The following is a 23,741-nucleotide window of genomic DNA, read 5'->3' as shown; positions in this document are numbered from 1 at the left end:
ATTAGTTTAAGGGGGTTTTCCCAAACTTAAGAATAAAGGTCATTTTCGCAACCTTATTTTGGGGCATGTCATGCGGCAGGGATTTTTTTGGGATTTTTTCATTTAATGAACAAATTATCAAAAGGGATTGTAAAAATTTGATCAAGACAATATTTTTGTTCATATTGTCTAAACATATTTTATTTTCCAAAACTTTTATCACAATTGTACACCTCGGCAAGTTTTCGAAAAATTCAATTTTTCCCGGAGCAATTTTCAATTAATACGGTCAGGTATAACAGAATGCTGTTAGTTTCATAAAGAACGGGATTTAGGAAACTTTCAATTTTCTTTCAAAACTAACCTGCACGATGCACCCGGAAGAAAAACGAGGCTGCAATCGTCACTGGAATTGACTTTTCAGTGGATAGTATCTGTGGCTACGATTGATTTGCAGAACAGTCGAATTTTCGTCATGTCAAAAACATACGGCGATTGGCACTTTTTAGAAACTTCACGTGCCCTCACATAATTTAGACCATCTAGCATAGTGATATCCGGCGGAGCTCCCGTTAGAAAAATGTTGCGATTACTCCAGATTCTGATCCAGTTGTTCCGGTTTCCCAACGGTTTTTCACCCTTCCGGAAATTCGCTGGAGGTATGACGAAAATTCAGATCTGGTAGATAGGACTTCTGAAGAAGGTACAATCACTGATAAACTGATATAACTCTGCACCACATTTCCATCAACAAAAGGTTTGTGTCTTAACTGCTTAGTAAGTGATTAATACACAGGAAGTGATGACGCTAGCATTCAAAAATTACTTCACGTGTTCTAATGGCACGTTGAAAAATATATAGACTTTCAAAAAAATCTTAATCTGGTATTATTACATGATCGGGAAACGAAGCTGAGGGAATGATGAGCTAGTTGGCGCCAGGAGATCTAAGCGATGAAAAATTATCTCCTCCGCAGGGGGAGTTATATCAGCTTATCAGTGGTACAATCACCAATTGATGAACAGACGTTTTCTGGAAAACATTAAAGTAGAATTAATGAGAAACTAACTGAAATCAAAGGGATTTTTTTTGGGTGGTCAGTTCGAGTTTCAAACTTTGCTTTTGGCCCATAATTAAGACAGCCAATCGAACTTTGTTTTGATGCGCTTGCGTTCTTATTTTTGGGTTGTTTTGGTTCTGAGTGTAGCAAGAGGAACGTAAACAATGCTTTAGTTCTGCTCGTGGCAGCAGAAATCTGCTGCTATTTAAAGATGCCGGAGAAACAAATAGAAAAACGTACAGTACCGTTCATAATTGTATAGAAATTCAAAGTACTCGCATTGTCACTTCGACTTTGAACTTCCATAACTTTTTACTCTGATGATATTTTTTGATCATATTTTCTGCGTTAGATAGATCAACTATGACACTATTATATCATAAAGTTAAAATGTTCTGGAGTTTGTTTGTCCTGAGTTACAGTAATTCTACGAAAATTTGACTTTTTGGACTTTTACCATTCAAACTGCAATATCTCAGAAACGACGGTACATTTTTCATTGAAATTTTGCAGAGTGATTGTTGAAGTATTAAGATAGCATGTCTGAAGTTTTTGAAAAGTTCTATCGATGGGATCAAAAGTTACGTGAGGTACAATATTTTAGGCATGAACCTAAAAATGCGATTTCTATAAAATTTTGGACGATTCATGAGAACAATATCGTTTCCATCCACAAGTTAATCGAAAAATGTCTGGCAAAAGCAATGAAAAACAGAAAAAATGGAATAAATGATCTATTTGTGTTTTGAAAACAGAATCTCGCGATAATGTTTTGTTTTTTTTTGGTTTAAATAGATTTCCTGGTTGTTAAACATAAAATAGGATTTTATATGGAAACATTCGTCCAAAATTCTATAGAAATCGCATTTCTAGGTTCATGCCTGAAATATTGTACCTCACGTAACTTTTTATCCCATCGATAGAAATTTTCAAAAACTTCAGACATGCTATCTTAATATTTCAACAATCACTCTGCAAAATTTCAATGAAAAATGTACCGTCGTTTCTGAGATATTGCAGTTTGAATGGTAACAGTCCAAAAAGTCAAATTTTCGTAGAATTACTGTATTTCAGGACAAAGAAAAACCAGAAAATCAAACTCCATAGTGTCATAGTTGATCTATCTAACGCAGAAAATTTGATCAAAAAATATCATCAGAGTAAAAAGTTATGGAAGTTCAAAGTCGATGTGACAAAGTGCGTGCTTCCATTTTCTATACAATTATGAACGGTACTGTAAGTTCCAACAAGAATTTTTGAAAATTTTCAAAAGGTGCTGTTTTTCGAACTTTATGTCAATTTGAAATTTTTCATATTTTCTTGCAAATTCAAATGTTATAAAAAAAAACACATCGCCTAGTGGTCCAAAATACATGAGTAAGGCCTAACCGCGAGATCACAAATTATTACTACAGCTTTAGAAAAATTGACATTATATAGATAATTGCAATTCCGGATTCCAAAGTCAATATGACAAAAATAAGCTCATTATTCAATTCTGTTTGATCGAAATCAACAAATCATATTGAGTATTTGATGTAAGTTCCAGGGAGTGGATTGGATACCTATAAAATTCGATCCACGATGCCGTCCCTACAATAGACTACAGGCTGCGGTGACTTTCCTATTCAGTTCAATGAAATTTAGAATCGAAAAACATATATCAAACTTCATAGGAAAGAGCTGCCATTCGATTGAAACGCATTCCCGGAACAGACAGATTGTTGCAGCTAGTTGTTTGCACAAATCTGACATCGCCTCTGTTCTTCCCCCCAATAAGTAGTAAAATGATAATGTTGAACTGGATTTGTACATCAGTTTTGGGAAACAGGACCGGGCACAGTGTTGTGCATTTGAATTAAACTCCCAAAAAATTAGCTTAGGTATTCAGATTTGTATTTAAATGATGATTTTTCTTTTGGGATTCAATTGGAACTCAATACTGTTAAGGAAAACCAATCGTTGATTGGTTCGCTGAATGAAAGGTAGAACTTTCCGCACACGGCACATTCCATTGACTGAAAAGCCCTTGAACCAACTACATCCGGGCCGATTGGCCAGGACTTTTGCCGGATGTTGAACTGTGTTCCGTTCGAAAGTCAAACGAGAAGAATAGACTGTAAAGCTGGCTGGCTGCCGCTCCAAGAGAGTAACTTTCAACCACAAATTAACTAGAAAACTGCAAATTTCCACTCAATATGATGAACTTTGGCCATGGAATTGGAACGTTGCTGGTGAAAGCTCCTAACGTTGGTGTACATTCAATTGGCGATGAAAGATTTCAGATGATGGAGGATTTCCCATCGCATAAAAATTAATCAGAGAAAACATTCGTTATAACATTGATTAAAAAGGAGTTTAACGTCATCAATTCTTAACTGACAAAAAACGTGCAGAAATAAGTCTGAAAGGTTTTTTTCAAATAAATGTTAACGGCATCTAAAATTTCGAATCATAAATATACGGCGGTTAAAATATTATAGCAGACATTCAAGTATTGTAAAAGTAATCAGATTGTTATGAATCAATGTTCATTAAATGATAAGATTTCAAAAATGTTTTTCTTTTCGAAATTTTCATTAAAAATCTGTAGTAACAATTTCATATTAGTCAGTTTTGAAATTTCGCTTTCGATTTCAGATTCAGATTTCAGATTCAGATTTCAGATTCAGATTTCAGATTCAGATTTCAGATTCAGATTTCAGATTCAGATTTCAGATTCAGATTTCAGATTCAGATTTCAGATTCAGAATTCAGATTTAGATTTCAGATTCAGATTTCAGATTCAGATTTCAGATTCAGATTTCAGATTCAGATTTCAGATTCAGATTTCAGATTCAGATTTCAGATTCAGATTTCAGATTCAGATTTCAGATTTCAGATTCAGGTTTCAGATTCAGATTTCAGATTCAGATTTCAGATTCAGATTTCAGATTCAGATTTCAGATTCAGATTTCAGATTCAGATTTCAGATTCAGATTTCAGATTCAGATTTCAGATTCAGATTTCAGATTCAGATTTCAGATTCAGATTTCAGATTCAGATTTCAGATTCAGATTTCAGATTCAGATTTCAGATTCAGATTTCAGATTCAGATTTCAGATTCAGATTTCAGATTCAGATTTCAGATTCAGATTTCAGATTCAGATTTCAGATTCAGATTTCAGATTCAGATTTCAGATTCAGATTTCAGATTCAGATTTCAGATTCAGATTTCAGATTCAGATTTCAGATTCAGATTTCAGATTCAGATTTCAGATTCAGATTTCAGATTCAGATTTCAGATTCAGATTTCAGATTCAGATTTCAGATTCAGATTTCAGATTCAGATTTCAGATTCAGATTTCAGATTCAGATTTCAGATTCAGATTTCAGATTCAGATTTAAGATTCGGATTTCAGATTCAGATTTCAGATTCAGATTTCAGATTCAGATTTCAGATTCAGATTTCAGATTCAGATTTCAGATTCAGATTTCAGATTCAGATTCAGATTTCAGATTCAGATTTCAGATTCAGATTTCAGATTCAGATTTCAGATTCAGATTTCAGATTCAGATTTCAGATTCAGATTTCAGATTCAGATTTCAGATTCAGATTTCAGATTCAGATTTCAGATTCAGATTTCAGATTCAGATTTCAGATTCAGATTTCAGATCCAGATTTCAGATTCAGATTTCAGATTCAGATTTCAGATTCAGATTCAGATTTCAGATTCAGATTTCAGATTCAGATTTCAGATTCAGAATTCAGATTCAGAATTCAGAATTCAGATTCAGATTTCAGATTTCAGATTTCAGATTCAGATTTCAGATTCTGTAAATTTATTTTTCGGCATATCGGTGAAAAGTAGTTATGAAATTGATAAAGATGGATAGAGAAGTGAGAAGAAAATTTACAGATGTTGAAAAGAGCGAAAGAGCATTTTTGCGAGGAAACTTATTAACGTACACCATACTTTACCCTGCAACATTTCATTATTTAGGAGAAGTAGTACCGGGATAGAGGTGGCACTACCTTAACCTATACAATGAAATCTGGTTGGTCCGGAGTATACGTGTCCACCACATGTAGACTTCGGACCAACCAGATTTCATTGTATAGGTTAAGGTAGTGCCACCTCTATCCCGGTACTACTTCTCCTAAATAATGAAATGTTGCAGGGTAAAGTATGGTGTACGTTAATAAGTTTCCTCGCAAAAATGCTCTTTCGCTCTTTTCAACATCTGTAAATTTTCTTCTCACTTCTCTATCCATCTTTATCAATTTCATAACTACTTTTCACCGATATGCCGAAAAATAAATTTACAAAATTAATTAACGGTGGTTAACTTATCTTAAGATTTCAGATTCAGATTTCAGATTCAGATTTCAGATTCAGATTACAGATTCAGATTTCAGATTCAGATTTCAGATTCAGATTTCAGATTCAGATTTCAGATTCAGATTTCAGATTCAGATTTCAGATTTCAGATTCAGATTTCAGATTCAGATTTCAGATTCAGATTTCAGATTCAGATTTCAGATTCAGATTTCAGATTCAGATTTCAGATTCCGATTTCAGATTCAGATTTCAGATTCAGATTTCAGATTCAGATTTCAGATTCAGATTTCAGATTCAGATTTCAGATTCAGATTTCAGATTCAGATTTCAGATTCAGATTTCAGATTCAGATTTCAGATTCAGATTTAAGATTCAGATTTCAGATTCAGATTTCAGATTCAGATTTCAGATTCAGATTTCAGATTCAGATTTCAGATTCAGATTTCAGATTCAGATTTCAGATTCAGATTTCAGATTCAGATTTCAGATTCAGATTTCAGATTCAGATTTCAGATTCAGATTTCAGATTCAGATTTCAGATTCAGATTTCAGATTCAGATTTCAGATTCAGATTTCAGATTCAGATTTCAGATTCAGATTTCAGATTCAGATTTCAGATTCAGATTTCAGATTCAGATTTCAGATTCAGATTTCAGATTCAGATTTCAGATTCAGATTTCAGATTCAGATTTCAGATTCAGATTTCAGATTCAGATTTCAGATTCAGATTTCAGATTCAGATTTCAGATTCAGATTTCAGATTCAGATTTCAGATTCAGATTTCAGATTCAGATTTCAGATTCAGATTTCAGATTCAGATTTCAGATTCAGATTTCAGATTCAGATTTCAGATTCAGATTTCAGATTCAGATTTCAGATTCAGATTTCAGATTCAGATTTCAGATTCAGATTTCAGATTCAGATTTCAGATTCAGATTTCAGATTCAGATTTCAGATTCAGATTTCAGATTCAGATTTCAGATTCAGATTTCAGATTCAGATTTCAGATTCAGATTTCAGATTCAGATTTCAGATTCAGATTTCAGATTCAGATTTCAGATTCAGATTTCAGATTCAGATTTCAGATTCAGATTTCAGATTTCAGATTTCAGATTCAGATTTCAGATTCAGATTTCAGATTTCAGAGTCAGATTTCAGATTCAAAATTATAATTCAGATATCACATTATGAATTTAGATTCGCACTTCACACTCAAAAATTTTTAAAAAGAATCTAAGATTCATATTTCAAATGGTGTTCGTCATATTTTTTTAAACGGAATGATAGTTATTTAGACAGCCAGAAAATGCTCATCGTGCCCCGATCAATGGTGCTCTGTTCACCCCGAGTTGAAAAGTTTAAGTTATAATCCCTTTTAAAATTGATTAAAGTGAAAAATCACAGATTTAATGATGGTGAAAATTGGTGAACAATGTGAACATCACGTTGATGCAAGATGATTAAACCATTTAGCTTATTTTCCGGCGCTCAAAAATTATAACATTTTCGTCACTTGAGAACCTAGTTCGTTTTTTAGATATTTCAGTAAAGATGATAGGGAATTTCTGTTTTCTGAAAAAATAATACTATAGGAACTACAAAACTGTTCCTCATGAAAATTTATTCGAGATAATACGTATTTCCTTAGAAAAGAGGGGTGTTCAGTTCGCCCAGGGTGCTCGTTATGCCCTTATTTCTCTATTTAGAAACGGTATTGAGCGAATCAGCAAACATGTTTTTTATGCACCCCATTATATTTATTTGAAAAGTGAACATTTCGACACTTAAAACAGTATCGACAAGTGGTTTTTTGAAACTTTTTTAATTTGCAGAGAATAATCCACAACCATCTTGATCAGAGCATTTGCATTGTCGGACACATACACTCAGAAAAATACTATTATGTATGCCATAAGATTCTCTTATGAAGTGGCGCCATAAGAAAAATTAATGAAATTCATAAGATTGTCTTATGACGCGAATGAATTCTGAAGATGAACGCCTACTTCAATGAGAGGTTGTTGCTTTTCATAAGAGATTCTTATGGAAACAGTAAATCACTTTCTAATAAGAAAAATTCTCGATATTTCATGCTGAAAACATTCACTTTATTCTTTGCCAAATTTGTTTAAAATTAAATCTTTCATGGTCACCATCAGCAGCGCATCAACAGACGGCTCCATCAAAGTTTTTTTTTGCCGCATCTTAATCTTCGACCTTTCGTTTTTTGCCGATCAGCTTGCTGAAAAGTAAACAAATAATGTATTTTAGTTTACTAATATATTCAACGTTCACACCAAAAACATCAAATCGAACTTACCATTCCGAAGATAACAATAACATTTAACATTGAAGGAAAACTATAATAACTATGAACTGGCGATTGCTTCGTACTGTTAGATGATGAAAAAAAACTGATGCTATGAATGAATGTGTTCATCACTTTTTCACAATGCCGTTTCTTCTATTTTTCATAAGAACTTCGTATGAAAATTGAAAGAATTTCATAAGACTCTTATGAAAAATAAGTTTGGACGCAAAAAAGTGGTTCACAAGATGTATCTTATGAAATTTATAGTAAGATTTCCTCTGAGTGTACGGTTATTTGTGAAAAGTCTTTAATTGACTTTCTAGGGAATTTTTCGAATAAGCATAGAATTGTGTATCCAACTTGTTGCAAAACTTAGTTTTTTCAGCACTCCACGTAATTATCCAACTCGGCAATCCTCGTTGGATAAATTTACGACTCATGCTGAAAAAATCCACTTATTGGAACTATTTTTCAGCGCTTTTCTCATTTCATAACAAGTTAAAGGTCATTTTATTGTACATTCAATTGTAATCCCTCTACCAATTAGTTTACCACAAGTTTGAATAGAGCCAGCTCTTTCCATTAATATTTGCGATAAGCAAACTCAACCATTGAAATTGGGAAAAGGTGTGGCAGCTACAAGACGGGGGAAACATTCATTTCAATCTTCTCACCCCTCCAGGGGAATTGGCAATATTTGCGCCCAGATATCCAATTGTATCCGTTTTCAAATACATCAAAACAAACAAAGCTCCAAACACCCACGCAATGGCATTATTTATGGAAATTAGATCCGATAGTTTTTCGAGCGAGTGGAAGTGGGGGGGGAGGGGCGAAAACCAATGTGCGGGTGGAAAAGGATTCAGCAAATCGAATCCCCCGATTTGTTTTTGTGTGCGCGCTTTTGTGTTTTGATGACAAATTAATCAAATTTGTCATCACACAACATAGGCATTCGGTTATTTGTCGAGCCTCGAAAGTCAACAACACTGTTGTGGCAGATCTGTAACTTTCGGGGAAAATCTCATTTACAAACTGGTTTCTGGTTGCAGCGAGGGTTGGTAATTGAAATTGGTCTCTATCCGGGCCAGGATCGCAGACTGCATGTATGACTTTCGGTATTCATTTCAGTTGATAATTTACTTTTCAGAATCAGTTGGTGGGTTTCCAACCGGCGAATGTTTTCAAAAATTAAAATAAAACAGAGATGTTTTCAGGGAAAAACATTGGTGTTATCTGATTTCAATCGCCGCTGAAATCATATTGATTCTAATCTGAATTGGCATTTCGGCAAATTTTATAGAAACTAAGTCGACAAATTATGTGACAAATTGACTTTGAATTTTTCTTGAAATTTCTAGAATAAACTTTATGTTTTGACAAAGAATGTCAATAATACGCATCAAAATATGACGATTGGCATCAAAAAGTCAGAAACGTCGAAATGTCACATGTGACAATTATGCGTCCAACGGCAGTAAGTGTCTTAATAATTTACTTAAAACTAGGTCTAACTAATCGTACATTATGAGTTTTCTAATGAGTTGTTTCTCAACTGGTCACTTATGTTAGATTTGATCAAGCGTTTAAATGTTGCAGTTCAGATTCAGAGCATAATCAAAGAGAGCATAATGGCGTAAGAAGCTAATTTTTGCGGAACGTAAGGAGTCGTTGCTGCTATAGCGTGTATCTCTTTCTCATTTCTCGATTCCAGTGAAAGCCAGTCACGATTTCGCAGAGCTCTTTCTGGGGCATAAATATTACAAAGGGAGAGTATCCAAGAACAGTCGATTTCGTTTCTGAGAATTTTCGCCACAAATAGTGATTGACCGATGGAATGGCGATCCGACAGCATGTGAAGGCCAAGCAAAGCGCAACGTTGTAAATAAGGTGGCAGGTTTCGAGGATTATCCCACGGTTGATCACGCAGAGCATTACTAACGAATTTCCGTTGAACCGCTTCAAAACGCGCTACCCATGTATATTAGACTAGTTCACTTTTCGGTTTTTTTCGCAGATCAAAGCCGGACTTATATGGGTTGTTCCTCATGCATTTTCAAGTATTTCTGCCAATTTTGAGATCATTTGAACTAGTCTCTGTTCTGCGCAATGAGTTTTCGTGAAAAAAGTCGATTTTTCTTGAAAATATTCTTATGAGAGTTCTAGCAAGTCACTGTCATTATAATACGGTAATTTTTTGTTGCATGGTGGTTGATATTATAACCATTTTTATAAATCTGTTCTAGATAATCGTTCAAAACAAACCGAAAAAATTTAAAAAAACATAAACTACCAACTTGTACAGAAATTTTACTTACAAGTTGAGAGTTAAAAATCTGTAGTAAATCAGAAAAAAATTATTTCACAAAATCTTTTTTTGTAAAGCTAGCCCTTTTTATTACCTTTCTATTGATGCAATAAATATACAAATTGGTTGTATAGCGGTCAAGTTATTTGAAGATGTTTGCAACATATTTGATTTGATAAAATATTTTTCATTCAAGTTTGCTCCACACCAACTTGTACACAAGAAAGGATATTTTATTCAATCAAGTACCCCATGACGGGGCCTGGAGTTAAAAAAAGCGCGCGCTTTGATCAAGTTGTAAGCAAGTCCTCTTGATGCCACGTTTTTCATGTTGCATGAAGCTAAAACTTGAATAGGAACACAAATATGATTTAAAAACTGGTGCATAAATATTTGAATAACTTTGCTCCTATTCTAGCGATAATTACATTTTAAGCATCAAATGAATGGTAATAAACAGGGCTATTATAATAAAAAAAGATTTTGTGAAACATATTTTTTTCTGATTTACTACAGATTTTTAACTCTCAACTTGTAAGTAAAATTTCTGTACAAGTTGGTAGTTTATGATTTTTTAAATTTTTTCGGTTTGTTTTGAACGATTATCTAGAACAGATTCATAAAAATGGTTATAATATCAACCACCATGCATCATAAAATTATCGTTTAATATTAACAGTGGCTTGCTAGAACTCTCATAAGAATATTTTCAAGAAAAATGGTCTTTTTTCACAAAAACTCATTGCGCAGAACAGAGTTTAGTTCAAAAGATCTCAAATTTGGCAGAAATACTTGAAAATGCATGAGGAACAACCCATATGAGTCCGGCTTTGATCTGCGAAAAAAACCGAAAAATGAACTAGTCTAATGTACATAGCTTCAAATCGCCACCACACCAGATTTGCAGATTCTAGTATTGAACGGACCAGGCAGCAATACAGAGCTCGTAGGCAAACAGGATATGTAAATTCTTTGCTCAGACGTATGACAAATCCCAGAATTTGGTTAGCCTTTTCAAGTGTAGCACAGTAGTGACGCTTAAATATCAAATAACTATCCAAAACAACGCCAAGGTCCTTTATTTGATCAACACGATGTAGGAATTCACCCTGGATATTGTAATCGTACAAAAATGGAAGTTTCTTGCGTCCAAATGTTATGATACAGCACTTAGAGACGCTTAAGGCCAGTAGGTTAACATCACACCAATTTACAACCGTATCGAGGAATCGCTGTAATATCTGACAATCTGCCAAGCTGTTAACGATCAAACAAAAATTTCAAATCGTCCTAGTACATGAGTACTCCGCATCCAACAAGCAGCATGTTAATATCATTGCAGAACAGGGTAAACAATAAAGGGCCCAAATTACTTCCTTGTGGTACCCCTGAAGTCGGAATGAAATCTGGAGATTCGGAGGATCCGATTTTAACAGCAAGACGACAATAACTTAAGTAGCTTCTGATCCAGGCGCATAATCTCTCAGATAATCCCAAGCGTTTTAACTTTAAAGTAAAATTATGTGATTCACTGAGTCAAATGCCGCACTGATGTCCGTGTAAATTGCGTATACTTGTTTGCCACAATCCATATTGGATATGCAGAATGATGTAAAGACTACCAGGTTTGACGTAACCGAGTGTTTCGGAAAAAAACCTGTGATTAGTCCGCTACATTTTTGTTTATGTATTTATTTTATAACTTTATTTATAGAAAAATTACGGCTGAAAAAACTCCATCACCTTGCAGAAAATAACATTTATCAGCATTCCGGCTTGAAAAATGGCACCTAGTGGAGTTTGTTTATCCGTTATTTCAACAGCAATCCCGTAATAAAATAAATTTGCCAGCAAAAAAGTAGCGGACTAATTAGCGATTAGCGATTTCTATCATCTAAATGTACTTCGGCAGGTAGACCGGATTCCTTTCGTTTGTTATTCACGAAATTCTAAAACTTTTTCGGGTTCCGACGAAGTTCACTTTGAGTACGATTTACATAACGGCGATAGCATAATCGATTGTAGATTCGATGTTGTTTGGTAGCATCGTTATGTTTCATTTAAATTAATCGGCATCTAGAAATACTGAATGGTCGTAGAAATTTCGAGCGCAGCCGTTTCAATCGATTTAAACGTGTCCAAGGAGGTCTGAGTGGAGGGCGAGCCATGGGCACAGATTTATCAAAAACATCGTCCATAATTACGCAGAAGAATTCACGGCTACATCTACACTAGTGCATCTTTGAAGATTTGTCCAGTCCACTTCAGATAGAACTAGGTTCATGAGATCGAAATCAGTCCTACGAAAGTCACGTGCAGATGAGTCGAAAGCCTCTACAATAGCTACCGGACTCGGGAATGAAATGATGAATTCAAGCAGAGGATGGTATACTAGACTGAGTCGATTTGGGGTCATTTTTGAATTCCTCGAACCCTGGGGTCTAAAAAGCTTCGTCGTGGTCCAAAACTCATCCATGATTTTTTGCAGAATTTTTAAGTAACGTTCACATGAGTAAATTTGAACTTTTAAGTTTGTATGGGAAAATGGAATATTTTGTACTGAAAAATCAACATCGTTTTTGTTTCTTCTGTAAAACCAAGCCAGCTAATGGTTTTTGTGCCAATTTATAAAATTCTTTTAAGAAATTTTCCGCTGAACAACTTTGTCGAAGACCGTAACTTCGTATCTTATTAGGCAAAAAAGTTATTAGCAGTTTAATAGGGGTATGTCTTTTCGCATTGATAAACATCAAATTCAATTGACATCACTGCAGGGCGCCTAACGAGGTATTGCATGACTACTTTTCATGCAATACTTCGCGAGGCTCCAGCAGTGATGTCAATTGAATTTGATGTTTATCAATGCGAAAAGACATACCCCTATTAAACTGCTAATAACTTTTCTGCCTAATAAGATACGAAGTTACGGTCTTCGACAAAGTTGTTCAGCGGAAAATTTCTTAAAAGAATTTTATAAATTGGCACAAAAACCATTAGCTGGCTTGGTTCCACAGAAGAAACAAAAACGATGTTGATTTTTCAGTACAAAATATTCAATTTTCCCATACAAACCTAAAAGTTCAAATTTACTCATGTAAACGTTACTTAAAAATTCTGCAAAAAATCATGGATGAGTTTTGGACCACGACGAAGCTTTTAAGACCCCAGGGTTTGGGAAATTCAAAAATGACCTCAAATCGACTCAGTCTAATGGTATACGTCAATTGGTACAACGACATCACTTGCTCCAATAACTGGGCTGTTCAAGATTGATTCGTCTGTGAAAACCAAATCCAACGTCCGATTTTGAAGGTTTTGTACACCATTCCACCAGTGCCGTCCAAAAAAGTAGCACTAGCCATATTAAGTAGGGGAGAGTGGGGTATCGTGGGCCATGGGGAAACATGGGCCACGTTTAATATCTCCGATGTGTGTTGAGATAAAAATCTCAAACCATCTGTCATCGTTGTCGCTTTGCGTGAGCATGTATTTCTATATGTTGTTGACTGAAATACGCATCATATGCTTCTTCTATTTATCAAACTTAAAAGAGTTTGAAAAATTTACTAACATAATTAAAAAAAACACCCGCTTATTTCATCGATGGGGAACCTAAAGTGCATAACAAAAATATGCTCATACGCTTATGATCTTAGTTTTCTCATGATCTTTCACGTGGAAAAGGAATTTTTGATGAAATATCAATAAATCACACAAACGCAACCAATTTGCAAATCATAGCTTGTGGGGAATCGTGGGGCACTCATCTTGAACCACCTTATCTTTATGTTTTTAAACACATTCAGAACTTAAAATACGTTTTTCCTATCTGTAAAGTTTCTTGTGCAAAATTAAGAGTTATGAAAAATATTTTGTCCATCCTATATAAGAAATTTTGCCAAAACGTTCGCGAGCCAGGTTTTGGAATCTATGCGATCATACACAGCTCTCTTTTTTATAACATCGTCTGAAATTGCTTTAAAATAAAGAAATGAATAAGGAAATCACAGTTTTGGGTGAACTCATAAACTTTGAATGTTATTTGGTCAATTTGGATTTAGTGGCCCACGATTCCCCACCATTTTTCCAAATCCAAAAAATATTGCTTTTTTTAAACAGTCAGAATTTGGGAAAAATAATTTATTAAAAATTATTAAAAAAAATACCTTATGATACCTTGAAAATGTATAAAACTATACCATTTTATATTTTCATTTTATCTTTTATAATAAAGAAGTTATGGAACAACGAAAAAAAGTGGACTATGATTCCCCACTCTCCCATACTGATGCAGAATTGACCACCAATTTGTTGCTATGACCAGGAACAATTGTGGTTGGTTAAAATCAGCAAGGAATTAATACCGCATGATGGCTTCACAGACAAACAGACAAGACACTCCGTTTTCATTCTTCGCAAAACTAACTTAGAAGCTAGGCAATGTCGCCACCAGGTAGCTCTGCTCAACCTTTTTGGAAATCACAATTTTCCATCATGGTAGCCCTGTTTATTGTGTTATTTTTGTTTACTATTTCTTAACGACTCAACAACTCAATAACAGTCCTTTTTGAAAGTATGAAGAAAGTGGAGACGAAATTGGTTTAAATTGGATGCGATATCTGTATATCCGATTTCTTTCCGTTGTTTACCATACATGCGGGGGGGACTACATCCAATCAATTATGAAAGTAGAAGATATTCGAAGGATATTAGTCGTTTCCTAAATACACAGTAAGTAGTTACTAATGCTGTCTTTTTCTTGGAAATTTTACATTTCTGAACAGTTTTTTTCAGGAACGATGAAGACAGGCGATTCCAATATACATATTAATGTCGATACTTGAAATAGTGAATCGGTACCTTCCCAATCGAAGCTAATTTCAAACGTTCGCTCCCCAACAAGAGCGTTAAGGATACCTGAGGCACTCTAACACAAGCTGAAGATGTTATTTTTTATTTCCATGCAATAAGTTTGTCTACCCGAATCCAGCCAGAACACCTCGCCGAATTTCGATCAATAATATTCGGATTTGTAGAATCGTAACTTTTGAAAAGGTTTTCTTGATTTCCTTCTTGATTCCTATCATGAAAGACAACAAAACACATTCTTCTTCGAACTATCAACAGGAGTTAAGCTGATTCTGTACTTCGGAAGTTAGTTGCTCCTTTCCAGTATATTACAGGATTAAGCATTATTAAAGCGATCAAACTTTGTTTGAGAACAGAATAGGAAATTTTGGTATGTTCATATGCAAATCTTTAATTTCTATAGAGTAATGTTTGAGTATTTCTGTTGATCAACGGTATGTAAATGGTAATAAGATAGATTTATTTTACTGCAAATTTAAAAAAAAAACAAATTATTCATCGACGGGACCTTATTTCACATAATCGCTTCTATACGCCATTTCAAAGTATGAACAAATGTAATAAAAGAAAAGTATTTCACAACATGATAAACTGTATTTTATTCCATTAACAACATTCTTAATAACTTTCGTAAATCTGATTTTTCGGCCAAAATAAAGACCTGTTGGTTTATTCTTTGGGTGGTATGTTGCTTGCATCCACAAAGCAGAAATTCGGACAGCATGGCAGCAAATATATCAAACTCTTTCGTTTAATAAGTACGCACAATTTGGACTTGTATTATAATTTGGAAGAATGTCAGTTCTGTTCAATAATTAAGCATTCTCAATTTCACTTTTTAATCGAAAAACTGAAAAAACACCCGGCACCGTACTAACATACCTATATCGGAATGTAAACAATCAGTTGACTGGTTGCTATGCTTGAGTTTTAATTACCTAACTTTTGCATGAGCTACCATGATCATTTTTTCCTTTAGAATGGTTAATAGGCAATGTCGACAACAGATGGCAGTGCTATCACTTTGCGAAAAATTCGGCATATTTTGTTCCAAGTGTCCTGCCTGTTTGTCTGTGATGGCTCTTTCCATCTAGCTTCTGATAAAGCCTCAACATGCAAATTTAACACTAAGCTATTCTGACTTCTTACAGGTGGGATATACGATAAACCGATTAAAAATGAACTTTGTTCATAGGACACTTTTGCTCATGAATTTCCTATACTACTGCTATTACAAAAAGTGACTATGGACGAGCTAAACTTACTTGACACGGCTATAAGCACTCCACCGCCCCGACTACGACAGCTATTAGAGACATTTCTTTCTTGAAAAGTTGACTGGATGGTACCGAGCTTTGATGTGGAAACAAAACATTCAGATATTTTCGATTTTAAGCCACGAACGTTCTGATAGTAGAGGAGTACACCGTCAGCAAAGTTTCCATGATCAAGGCGGATTCTGAAAGGCGACGGGCGACCACTTAACGCATCAGAATTTAAAAATTTGTACTTGCCTGATAGCACATGTTGGAGAGCCCCGTTGCCTACTTCGAACACAAGGCCGGGACGACTGTTGCCGCTGGCTGGAAACTGCGCGACTGTGACGAAGGGCTCCGGGGCCTCCATAGTGCTAGTTTCAGTGCGTCCCAAGTGTCCAAACAGCAAATTTCCATCTTTAAATACGACCGCGAAACTGATTGCTCCTGTCGTAGTTGATGAACTCTCGAAAACTGAATCCATTTGGCCAAGTTTCAGGGTCCAAAGCCTTATCCTTAAGCCCAGGATCAAAGCCTACTTTGAATGACACGAAACGCAACGTGCTCGTATCGGTGCCTTTGGGTACAAGCTTCACCACCTGTGCGTTATCCGCCTGAAGGTTTTCCTTATCCATTGTTGAGACACTATCTTCATTAAGACACTTTCGTCAGATGGTCTTTTTTATTAACATTAAACAACAATTAACAATAAAATAAACTTAAAAACGATTCACAACTCATGCAGGCCGTAACAAAGTACAAATGGTTTCAATTACAATTTACTTAACATTCTCCCTGGTACGATTGAATCAAACACACATACATATCATCCTTAATTTAATTTTACCCCAAAACAGCCTCCAAACATTCCTGTTAATTATCCAAATTGCCCCAACGCGCACTGGCAGAAAAACTGGTGCCCATTGAAAATAAAAACAGCAAGCTTGTAGCACTTTGTAGCACACTCTCTGGAGCCACCATCATTGGCTCACGTTTTCATTCTACTGCTGCCCTGGCTAACTGACCAGCCAACCAACAACTGGTCCAGAATAAGCCACCACCCGGACCATCAGCCGTAGATCAGGGGCCTCCGAGTGAAGTCATTTACATGTAGTATGTAAGGGTATGGGTGTGTGTGTTCGTCCTGCCCGACGCCATTCATGACTAGTCGTCGTCGCCGTCGTCGACGACGTAGCTTATGCAATCCGTTATCCATGTGCATCCGCCGGATGTTGGCACTCTTTTGAGGGGCGCATTGGTGGAAGCAAAACAACACATTCGGAATGCATGCTGGTGATGCCGGGCAAAAAGTTCCTTGAGAAAAAAAAAACCTATCCGCTGAAAGTGCATTTTCGTCCGGGCAGTCCAGACGGAGTCAGTGCAATTATCAACCGATTCATTTCCGGAGCTTACACGGAGGAAGCACTGATTTACGGCGGAAAAATGTTCGACATTATTCTTCAAACGAAAAATTGGGAACGTTATCATATGCTTTTTAATGTTTTTTAAAATTTTATTTTATCTAAAAATATGACAGTCAAAACAACGCTAATGATTGACGATTACGCTCAGTTCGAAGCGATTTTGATCTCTTAGCTTTTCTAATTTTACCAGATCATGAAAATATGTAGGTGAACCTATTTTTGATTAGTAAAATGCAAAAATCATTTAACGACAACTGTACGTTATACCTGGATGTGAAATTTCTTTACTTTGTAACCGTTTGTGACATTTGTCATGTTGCAGGTTTTTTTTCTTTTTTCGATGATAATTGTTCAATCTATCTATTTAATGAAGGTTAGTTGGGCAATTTCAAATTGCTTGAATTTAATTTTTTCCCCCATAGTGTTCCGTATTATTATTTAACATCTAGTAGCAGGCCACAATTGGTTGACCTAAATAGATGTCTGTAATAGGGAAAGCCAAGAGAGAGCTTTTAAACAATCCATAAGTTTAGGCATTATTTTTTTAAAGGAATTCCTATATTTTGTTTCATGATTTCAAATGAAGCGTTCCATGAGAACCAAATCTTAAAGTATTATCAGCATTGGTGTTTCGATTATTCCAGTGCTTTTTTTAGTTACCGATCTCATTTGTTTATCGAAAACAGTCGCATATTTTTCCAATTAAAAATGCATCCAAACCACATCAAGGATTAATCCATACACCCAAAAATCAGACTCTTCTCCAATAATGAACTTCTATGGAGGTGGAATAAAATTTTATGCTGGACCGGCATTAACAAGCTTTCTAATAACTGGCATTGTCCTCGCTTGAATGTAGTGGTCATGCATCACTTTGCTTGGGAGCTCGAGTCTTTAAGCCAGTAGCGCTTTTCCAATGATATCATCTTTGATACCTTTCACTTTTCAGTGCATTTTCGGCACAGAGATTTGCGAAATAGGCATTCGATTTTTGCTACCTCTTCTATGGGTGTACCAAACCCATAATTAAGTCAACCTTTCAACAACACTCGTATTTACCCATTCATTCGTTCATTCATTCTCAACGGGGATTTTCATTAAATCATCACAAACATATCATCATCCAGGGTGCCATCATTCGAATTATCGTCATAAATTTAAAGCAAACTGATGATGGTTCTCGCTCATGAGAATCACTCATTTGAACGTTTGAGTTAAACTCAAAAAAAAAATTCGCTTCTCATTTATATTTTAAAAGATATTTTCAAATAATCAAAATTAAGAAAAATTAATCTTGTTTTATTATGAAAACAATAAATTTGAAATCTAAAAGATCTGACATTCGATTCCTACTTTAAACATTGACACAATTTCCCAATAAATTACAATAAATCAACTAAACGAATTATTGCGCACCTAGCTGAGTTGTGAAATGCACGCTAATTTGATCCTAACGCCACCATCCATTCAGTGGATGAGCTGCAAAAGCCATTTTCAAAACTGGCAGTACCGCTTGATGCTATCATATGGGTAATTAGTTCCCGTACTAATTGGTTTGCCGCGAAAGATGGAAAATTGAAAGCCATTATGTATAGAGCTACACTCATTTGTTTTTCTCACCAAACTTTGAATGACAAACAAATATCCGGCATCTGAGGGAATCAATTTAAAAATTTATGCAAAAATAACCGCCCCCTGCGCGCGGAAACCTATTGTAAGGAAATCTAATTATTTTGATGTTTTTGTTCCAATTTGAAAAGTGATTGGTAATGCACTTTGCAAAATTTGAAACGACGACGGCATCGAAAATGTTTGCTAATGGAATTGCATTCCTGTTGACATTTTTTAGTTCGATTTAGATTAATTTTTTCATTAAAAAAGTTTCTGTCTTGTCTGTCTTGTCTGTCTTGTCTGTCTTGTCTGTCTTGTCTGTCTTGTCTGTCTTGTCTGTCTTGTCTGTCTTGTCTGTCTTGTCTGTCTTGTCTGTCTTGTCTGTCTTGTCTGTCTTGTCTGTCTTGTCTGTCTTGTCTGTCTTGTCTGTCTTGTCTGTCTTGTCTGTCTTGTCTGTCTTGTCTGTCTTGTCTGTCTTGTCTGTCTTGTCTGTCTTGTCTGTCTTGTCTGTCTTGTCTGTCTTGTCTGTCTTGTCTGTCTTGTCTGTCTTGTCTGTCTTGTCTGTCTTGTCTGTCTTGTCTGTCTTGTCTGTCTTGTCTGTCTTGTCTGTCTTGTCTGTCTTGTCTGTCTTGTCTGTCTTGTCTGTCTTGTCTGTCTTGTCTGTCTTGTCTGTCTTGTCTGTCTTGTCTGTCTTGTCTGTTTTGTCTGTTTTTTCTGTTTAATTTTCGAATTATGTTAATATGATGAAAAGTTCATCCCATCTAAGTGAATCCACAAATTACATCAGATTAAAGTTTTCTTCCAAATCTGCCAAATGCACGGTTCAACAATGCTGCAACCGAACTATTAAAGCTAAATTGACGTTGGCCCTTATTCACCCAAGCCACGTGGCTCCATCCCGGAAAGGGTCCAGAACACATTTGACAGTATCAGTATTTTGCAACCATTCGGCCACTCACCGAACCGGAAGTTCACATTCTTCTCACACCAAATCAACCACACAATATTACCACGTACCGTGGCAAATAGTTGGACTGCTTGTTGCTGCTATTATTATTTATTTGGGTGATTCCAAAATTCATGGACCACCATCGGCAACGGCCAGTCAGCCAACCGGGCAGCACACTTCCAGCCCCATTTGTCACGGCTAATTGCATATTGATTATCTGCCTGAGGGCTAGAGGAAATGGTTACGGGTAGTGCTCTTCTCTCACAGATTCGGCCACCAACCAAGTGTCTAGCCCGGACCGACCAAGAGCCACTCCATTAACAGTTATCTGCGGACATATTCCCCAGACCACAAATGGACACACACCGATTTTGACACCTACGGAAAATCGACGTGCCCGATGCGGTTTTTGTGTTGTGGTCGAGGAACCGGGAACAAAAATTAATGCCATTACTTAGTTTGGGACATCCTGGAAGGGTAGGGTTGAATGCTAGAAAAAAGTTCTATTCGACTTTTGAAATTGAAAAAAAACAGAGAGTACACCTAGACTAGTTTCGTTTAATTTTTTTTATATTTTCGATCATTATGAATATGTAAACGATAAATCAAGGAATTTGAACAGCACGCTTATTAAATCTTTGAAAAACATTGATGTGTTAAATTTGTGTATGGGAACCTTCAACAGGACATTTTAACCCCAATAGGTTTCTAAGACAACTTTAACCAGAAATTGCAGACGGCTTCAATAGAAAATGTCAATTTTAGCCATTTGAAGTGGTCTACAGCGTAGCTTTTCCTGAAACTCGTAGATCAATCAAGAAACTTCAACTGACTATGTCTTTGAAGAAAAGTCACCTACTATCTGAAGGTTTTACTTAGTAGAGGATACTTAGTACTTAGGTTATACTTAGTAGAGTACAAGATCTTAAAATCCGAAAGTTTTTGGCGGTGCTTAAATCTCAGGTAGTAACGACGAAATTAGCCAAGTCTTTGCGGATTATTTTTCGGTAGAAAAGTGATTCCGAGAGGACTAAACACTGCTTCTAGGATGTCTACATTGAGACACAACAAACAAAGCACATGAAAGTCTCCAGAGTCATCCTAATAACTCCCAGAAGAGCATCAGCTGTCGTCCCAGTCCAAAATTCGGTTGTGACAATGAACGTCGTTAGTGCCGACAAGTTCCTAGGTTTCTATCTCGCCCAGCCTATAAGTTCAATGGGTCGATTCGCGATATCCCACGGATGACCTCGTCTTCAAGAACGGCGATGAAACCTTTCCAAAGATTAGGGGTCATATTCGCGCCGTTACGCTCAAGAGCACAATCCATAAACGAATTAGTCCTGGAGAGATAAAATCGTTAGATCATGAGTCGTTACAGGAGATATCAGGTCTTGAGTTATGAAGAGGAGAGGTATTTGTGCCTTAATCTTGAGCTAATTCGAGAAGAAGTCACACTTGAGTCGTCAGAGGAGTGATCAGGCCTCGAGTCTTAAAGAGTAGTGATTTTACAGGGCACCTGTAAAAACCTGTGACCTGTGGACACCTGAAAATCCTGAAGAGATTTAAAATGAACTTCTATATTGTGAAAATGATGACTGGATGGAGCCCATTTTCAACCTAGACATACCATACAACGGAACTATCAATGATAGGGACCTGTGGGAGTCAGGTGGGCCTGCGGTTCCTCTTAGCTGGATCCAATTTTTCACGGATGAGTCAAAAATAAATAAATAATAGAACTGGGGTAGGGGTGTTCGGACCTAAAGAGGCTCAGAATCTCTATTCTTATGGGAAACTGGTCAATAGTATTTCAAGTAAGTTCAAGAAGTTCAAGCAATTCTAGAAGCCAGTTAAAGAAGTGGATACAGGTACACAAGTAGTACAATAAACAAAAACTCACCCAGTTGGTGCCGTCGGTTCAGCCAAATGTGTCGTTAGGAACGCTTGATGAATTGGCATCCAGAAGGCAACCTGCCCTCGACTGTGCTCTACAACATCATGACCGTGACACGACTAGTTCAAAATAATAGTTAGTAATAGTAGTTAGGATGAGTCTACCTTTTGCATTGTGTTATTTTCATTTGTTGTCTTCTTTAATTTACTTTTGGGTTACCGATCCTTCTCGTGAGTCTTCCGCATCCAAGAAACCGGCTTTAGCTGACGCCGAGCATTCCTCACGCACCAGAGTTCTGCCTTCGGGGAGTATCTCACTTGTTTATTTTGTTCCGTGTACATGTTGTATGATTTATCTCACCTTCCAAAAGCCTCCGAAATCTGCTACTGCTGCTCCAAAACAGCTGAGGTCTGGTGCAGCAATCGAATGACGAATTTCGTTTGCCACTCTAAAGCCTTGTCCACACTAGAAGACGGTTCGTCTCGAGACGGTCTCAGCGTCTCCCATTTTCTTCGGGAGACACTGAGACCGTCTCAGGTTTCCAACAACAACAACAGACAACAAAGTTCGTCACATAACGAAAATCGCGGTTCATGTTGCCTAGTGTGGACTAGGCTTAACAGTTGTTTTCTTGCTGTATTTTTGTGTACGTGGTTACACGTGTTTTGGATTGACATCTTATACTCTAAACTATAACTATACGAAATTGGCTCGATTTAACACAATTACTACACGCTCAAAATTAAACAACCACAATAACTTAATTATAACGTTACAAACTTTAAGAATAGTGGCATGATGCCAAATCTGGCCAAAATAGCAGAGTTTCGTCGTGCTGTTGGAACTCAGATTTGCAAATCTCGCCATTTACTGTGCCCTTTGTCACGAAATTCTCACTTCTTAGTCCGCAAGAGCAGTTGGCCTGCCAAACGGGATATTTCGAGGTGAACTTCTACATTTTCTTCTTATTAAATTTGGCGTCCACATCGAACTTGCTCTTGCCGGTGGAAAACTTCAACCCCGGAATTTGCTTAAAATCGGCTTTTATACACGTTTCGTCGTCCATCATACAGCAGCTACATATATTATATCAGCGTCTTCTCGTAGAGCTTCCGTACCCGAGTTTGAGCCGTCGATTGTTGACGCTCATCACGACTTGAGGAGTTCTATATCTTGTATGTATGTAGTCCAGCTCTCTTCTTTGCATTTTGGACGTAGCTCTGCGGCATGCCGATCTTTTTAGCCAAACTACGGCTTGAGACGTTGGGATTTGCTTTAATCATCCGCTTCACCTTTCCCTTTGTCCGGTTTGTTATCCGGTCCCGGTTTTTTTCCAGCTCCTTTGCCGTGGTCCAAAGTCAACCGCTTCTGGAACCGCTTCAACACTCTGGAGACGGTGGAATGGTGAACGTTTAACATTTTTCCCAACTGCCAATGCGACAGGTCAGGACATTCCAGGTGTTTGGAAAGAATTTGTTTTCTCGACTCACGTTGGCTCACCTCCATTTTCGTTGAATCGAAAAACACTACTTCGAGTTTGACAGCATGTAAACAATACACGTCAATAAGAAAGTGTGCAAAATTGGGTTGTTTTTTTCCCCGATGGTAAAAAAGTTATACCCTGTTGAATGTGTCGCAATAATTTCGTGTTCGCCCTTTAGAGTTATCTATTCCGATTACAAAGTAATTCAATGAGCAAAACATTTTGAAAATACGTTAGAAATTAACGATAGATTATGAAAAGATGGCGAATT

General features: G+C 36.4%; 1 protein-coding gene and 1 long non-coding RNA gene across 3 annotated transcripts in view; one reads left to right on the top strand and one right to left on the bottom strand.

Annotated features, from left to right (window-relative positions):
* Positions 1-23,741, top strand: part of LOC129740561 (uncharacterized) — a 545,556-nt gene that overhangs the window by 389,643 nt on the left and 132,172 nt on the right. The window lies entirely within an intron of this gene.
* LOC129740563 (uncharacterized) lies at positions 222-22,536 on the bottom strand. Of its 2 annotated transcripts, none has more exons than XR_008736281.1 (4): positions 22,348-22,536; positions 22,152-22,282; positions 21,994-22,081; positions 222-1,012 (listed from the first exon to the last, which is right to left on the bottom strand). It is a non-coding gene; the product is annotated as an uncharacterized LOC129740563 (long non-coding RNA). The 2 variants fall into 2 exon arrangements; XR_008736282.1 differs by having other exon boundaries at positions 222-673.

Source organism: Uranotaenia lowii, chromosome 1 (assembly GCF_029784155.1).
Source record: "Uranotaenia lowii strain MFRU-FL chromosome 1, ASM2978415v1, whole genome shotgun sequence".
NCBI lineage: Eukaryota > Metazoa > Arthropoda > Insecta > Diptera > Culicidae > Uranotaenia > Uranotaenia lowii.
The sequence above is the reverse complement of the archived record's forward strand: the minus strand, read 5'-3'. Positions and strand labels throughout refer to the sequence as shown.